Below are 5,768 nucleotides of genomic sequence, written 5' to 3'. Positions count from 1 at the left end.
CAACCTGTTCTTGGGGGCAAAGTGATGAGTTTGATTGCCTCTCTGCTCTGACCTGATTCCCTGGCTATTACTACCGCTTTACTCTCCACTCTTTCTGCCTGTGGGGTCTGGGATTCTGACCCTGTGGTGAGTTTGGCTCAGCCTTCTCTCTGGCGTCTGCGACCTTCACTGTGCCCTTGGATCTGTTTTTCTCTTCTCTTCCCCCGGAGGGGTTAGTAGTGGACAGAGGGGCCGTGTTGCCTATTCCCACCGACCACCCTTGATGGAGCCTCTCAGTACGCGGTGCCGCCGTGAGGGAGATGGCAGTGCCAGGCTGTACCCTGAACACAAGGAGCAGGGAGACGGTGACTTTTCGAGGCGGGGGTGACCTTCGGGCAGGGTCCGTAGGAGGGTTTAAAGGGTGGCTGGTGTTAGCGCAGTCCGAGAAACCACAGCCTGGTGCTAGGCAGGTGGGCGGGTGCCCCGATTAGGTCGGAAGTCGGAATGACTCAGAACGGAGGAAACATGGGCTGGGGAAGAGCTTTAGAAAGTTGCCCATTCAACCCCGTTGACCCGCCAGAGAAGAAGATTCTTGTGATCTTTTGGGGTGCAGTATTCCTTTAGAATTATTTAAAGGAGCTCTATCTATATTCCCCTCTCAGGCTCGCACCTGGAGAGTTTCCAGTCCTCTATTGGTCTCGGCTACGGGAGGGAGGTGTCAAGCAGAGGCCTACCCATTCCATTCTTAGCTTGGGCAGTGGCTAGTGAGTGGAAGGCAATCTGCTACAAGTCAAAACTCACCCGTGCTGGGCAGCAGTGGCATGGGAGAGAGTCGAGGGCGGAGACTTGAGTTTACTGCATGGAAGGCAGCAATGGTAAACCAGTTCCGTATTTTTACCGACAAAACTCCGGATCCACTACCAGAATGATTGCAGATGAAGAGCCCGACTTTCGGGGAGAGATGTATCCGTGGTGCCGCTATGGGTCGGAAATGACTCGAAGGCATAAGACAAGATCTATCTATAGTACTCATGTATGTGCTATACAGACATCCAAGATCCACTGGGGGCCCCAAAAAAGGATGGTGGAAGGATCTCCAAGGTGGGAGGGGAGACTTACTTATGGCTTCAAGATGGGCACCGTGCCTTCAGCCCTCCGGCTCTGGGCCCCAGACCCCGAGGACCTGGAGGGCAGGGTGGCCATAGTAGTCCTGGGATAAGGATCTCAGGGTTCAGGACTTGGCTGCCGAAGCTGCCCAGTCTTCTGGACATGCAGAATCTGGAACTTGGGTTGCTTTGGCTTTCCTGTGAACTGCCTCTCCTCTCACCCCTCCCACCTTTGCGCTGTCTCAGATCCTCCATCACTACCGAGAAAAGCATTGTCATAACTGCCACCTTCTCTCCCACCGAGGGTCCCTGCTCCCAACAGGCTCTGTGCCCATCCAACTGGAGATAAATTGCTCCCGGGTCCTCCTGGACTCTGTGGTGATTGCCACCTTCCTTTCTGCCACATAGTCCCCGCACCCAGCAGGCTCCCTGTCCCCAGGATGGGATAAAAGTTGCTCCTGCATGTTCCCACAGCATGAAACTTCCACAAAACTCCTAAAAGATGAGTGGCTCTGGGTGTGCCCTGATCTTGGACCTCAAGGAGCCTGAAATTCTGCTCTTTTAACCACAGAACCCTACTGATTCTGTTTGCATTTCATGTATTTGTCGGTATGTTTTAATGTTTCTTCATTCCGGATGTGTCTGCCTCCAGCTCCTTCTCCCTGTTCAGATTCTTAGATTATGAGCCTCCCAAAAGCTAGGAACTATGTTTAATTCTTACCTGTGCATTCTCTCCCAGCACTTAGTACAGTGCTCTTCACACAGTAAGTGCTAAATAAATGCTATTACTATTCATTATGTAGAAAGGGAGAAGTGCTGTGACATGGACACTAATTTCTCTCCTCCGATCGACAGAAGTGTACATCATCATCATCACCCTCCTCTTCCTCCTCCTCTTCCTCTTTCTCTTCCTCCTTTCTCCTCCTCTTCCTCTTTCTCTTCCTCCTTTTCCTCTTCCTCTTTCTCCTCCTCCTCCTCCTGCTCCTTCTCCTCCTCAACGGTATTTCTTCAGCACCCTTTGTTGTAGAGCATTGTACTAGAAGCTTGGGAACATATATCACAGAAGCCTATCTCCTACCCCTATGGACCTTGCAGTGTAATCACTCTGTTGTCGTATTTACTGAGCCCTGACTTTGTGCTGAGCACTGTACTAAGTACTTATGTAATGTCCCAGATGACCATTTATGTTTCCTAGTGGTGTTGTTCTCCCTAGGCCTTGGATTTCTTGGGTCTGGGGGTCTCCCTCTCCATCCTCCTGGGGTGGCCAGATTATTCTTTTTGAGCTGAGTGTAGATAGAGGTGGGCAACGACTTAGACAACTGGGCCAGAAGAGGTTACCCAGAATCCGTCCCTTCTGCCTAGCTGTGAATTTTTGATTCTTTGGAGAGTGCTAACCCTTTAGGGTCATCAGCGCTATTATGGTCTCCCTCCATTAGTTTCTCATAGTGAGGTTCAATTGTTTTCACTCCCCCAGTAGTTTGGACTGCCTTTGAATCTTGTTCATTCCTTCTGTCTGACAAGACCCAAATGTTCTGTGTAGTTTGGAAAAGGCCCCAAATTAAGCCTTTCTGAACTATTAAGTGTCCCACGCCCCCTCTCATTTGCCATCCCTCTTAAAGCCACCTCCAAACCGCCTCCCTTTCCACAGTCCCCTCCTGGGTCACAGGGGACTTGAGAAGCAGGGTGGCCTAGAGGATAGAGCACGGGTCTGGGAGTCAGAAGGACTTGGGTTCTAATCCCGACTTCACCACTTGTGTGCTGTGTGACTTCACTGCTCTGGGCCTCAGTTTTCTCATCTGTGCGGTGGGGATTAAGACTGTGAGCCCCCCTGTGGAACAGGGACAGGGACTGTGTCCAACCAGATTATCTTGTATCAACCCCAGTGCTTAGAACAGTGCCTGGCACATAGTAAGCGCTTAACAAATATTATCATTATTATTATTAATAATAAGATGGGAAGAGCTGGGGAATTTGAATGGGGAGTGTTCCAAGGTGAACCAAGGAACCCGTCATCTCAAGGTCAAAACACTATCCAGGACTTCCTGAACGAGCAAGCTGGGACTCGAAAGTGTGGGAGGGGCACCAAAACCGAAACTTCTAGGCATCCCCATGGCACCATCCTATTACCGAAACCGCTAGACATTCCCAAAGTCCACAAAAGTGGAGGTGTCCCTAGTCCTTGTGCCAACCAAATAAGGCATGGAGGAGGAGGAAAGGTGGGAGAGATGGGGAGCCAGTGATTGGATAAACAGAAACCAGAAGCATGAATGACCCAGAAGGGCAGGTAAAAAATGCCTGCTGCCCCTGATGTCCTGAGCAGTCGATCGAGATTCACAGCAGCTGACTGCGGGTCATCTCTGGCCACACCAAGTGAGAAGCCGTGGGAGTGGTGAGTCTCCCGCTGAATGCTTGTGGGGCTGGAAGCTAGGGTGCTTCTCCACATGCAAGTAATGCATAGGTGAATTCCTCCCGAGTGGGAAGCATTGGTAGATGGGAGCTAGGTGCTTCGCCATGTGTAACGCATAATTGAATACCTCCACAGAGGGAAACATTTGTGGGTAGAAGCTAGGCATTTCACCACATACGTGTAACGCATACGCCAATTCCCCCCCAAGAAGGAAGCCTTCAGTTTGAATGACGCAGGGTGTTGTAGGGCACAGGGCGCCAAACTAAAAATAAATATATTCCTCCTGAAAGGGAAGTTCACTTTGCCACGTGGAATAAATTTCGCACGGCTCAGCTCTTTTGATTTCTATCACTCTCGCCGTACCGATCCTCGAACCCGTCCCCGCGTGATGGTGACGGGGTTCCAGATGGAGGGAAGGGTGTGAGCAGGGGGTCTAAACCCTGAGAGGTGAAAGCGAAGGACAGTGAGGAGAATTGCTTGGGAGAAGCATAGAAGTAGGTTCTCAACAAAAACAATTGATGGATTGCTTCCTTGGAAGGACAGTGAGGAGAATTGCTTGGGAGAAGCAAAGAAGTAGGTTCGCAACAAAAACAATTGATGGATTGCTTCCTTGCTAGCCTGAAAGGAGGGCATATCAGAAAGGAGTGGAGCGGCAGAGAGAGAGCCTGGAAGCCAGAGGCCAGCGATGCTTCCTTGTTGCTGCCGGAAATTTCTTCTTAGCCTCTGGCAAAGCTCAGGCAGTTATTCACTTCTTGTTAAATCTTCTTGACTCGTTGCCAGTGGAGTCCAGTACTTTAAACCCAACGGTTAAGGGGCCTGTTCTCCACAGCGTAGCCAGCTGGGTGTGGGAGCAATCATCCAGATAACGGCTTCAGCCTCCGACCTAGTAGCAGCATGGCAGAGTGGCTAGGGAATAGGCCTGGGAGTCAAACTCCACCGCTTGTCCGCTGTGGGACCTCGGTTAAGTCTCTTCACTTCTCTGGGCTTCAGTTTCCTCATCTGTTAAATGAGGATCGAAACTGTGAGCGGCACGTGGGACAGGAACAGTGTCCAACTTGATTTGCTCGTACCACCCAGTGTTTAGTACGGTGCCTGGCATATAGTAAGAGCTTAACAAATACCATTATTATTATTATTATTATTAGAAAAGTGGTGATTGGAAATACTTGGGAACCAAAGCTGGCTTGGATCACCCAGATTTCAGATACCCAAATCAAAGGGGGTCGGGGGCCTTTGCCAGACCCTGCCCAATTTGACCAGGCCACCCAGGCTAGGTGGAGGGTTGGGGGAAGATGGGCAGCAGTGACAAATCTGAGGTAAGGCGCACATCATAACTTCTTTACTGCCACTGCTCCCAGTTCACAAAGGTCCTAAGAGCGGGGACCCAGAATGTCCTGGAAGTTTTGAAATCCTTCCTTTACCCTGGAGGGAAAGGAAAGGGAAGAGCCTTTAAAGCCCTTAACACCTGACATGGTTTTGAACCGGCTCCATCACAGTCAATCAGTACACATAAATAACTCACCTGATTTCTATATTTCTTAAGATTTATTTGCAGCAAGCACCCTGAGATTTCCAGTAACCCAACAGCAGAAAACATGAGTGTGATATCAAGGGAATCTGTCTATTGTTCTCTCCCAAGTGCTTAGTACAATACTGTGCACACAGTAAGTTATTCTATAAATACAGTTGGTTGATTGGTATCACCTCAGGGCATGAGCCTGGGAATTGGTTCTGACACTCTTTGGAGAAGGAAATCCCTCCTGGCAATTTTTTCTTCACATTCTATGTTGGCTCCCACAAAAATCAACTGCATTTTTTCCCTGACCTAGGCTAAGCCAGGCCTCCTGATTCTACTGAGGGGCATTAAAAGGTGCAAATCACTCAAATGAATCAAAGAGTAAATTAATACATAAATATATAAATACATTCAACCATCCTGACCCCCACAGCAGTCTATATCTCACTTATTTAATTCATCACTGGTTCCATCTTTCAATCAATCCATCCATTCCTCATTCACTCAATCCCCTTCCAGTCCTCAATCAGACAATCCCTCCATCCATCCCTTAATCTCTCCATCAGTCAGTGATACTTATCGAGTGCTTACTGTGTTCGAAACACTGTACTAAACGCCGGGGAGATTATAATAATAATAATAATGAAGGTATTTGTTAAGAACTTACTATGTGCCAAGCACTGTTCTAAGCACTGACATAGATACAAGGTAACCAGGTTGTCCCACATGGGGCTCACAATCTTAACCCCCATTTTACAGA

General features: G+C 49.0%; 1 non-coding gene across 1 annotated transcript; it reads left to right on the top strand.

Moving 5' to 3' along the window:
- The first annotated feature begins 631 nt into the window (after positions 1 to 631).
- On the top strand, positions 632 to 770 carry LOC114810987. Its single transcript, XR_003758673.1, has one exon. It is a non-coding gene; the product is annotated as a small nucleolar RNA SNORA7 (small nucleolar RNA).
- The last annotated feature ends 4,998 nt before the right edge of the window (positions 771 to 5,768 follow it).

This window comes from Ornithorhynchus anatinus, chromosome 3 (assembly GCF_004115215.2).
Source record: "Ornithorhynchus anatinus isolate Pmale09 chromosome 3, mOrnAna1.pri.v4, whole genome shotgun sequence".
In the NCBI taxonomy this organism is placed as follows: Eukaryota; Metazoa; Chordata; class Mammalia; order Monotremata; family Ornithorhynchidae; genus Ornithorhynchus; species Ornithorhynchus anatinus.
This window is presented reverse-complemented; position numbering and strand designations above follow the sequence as displayed.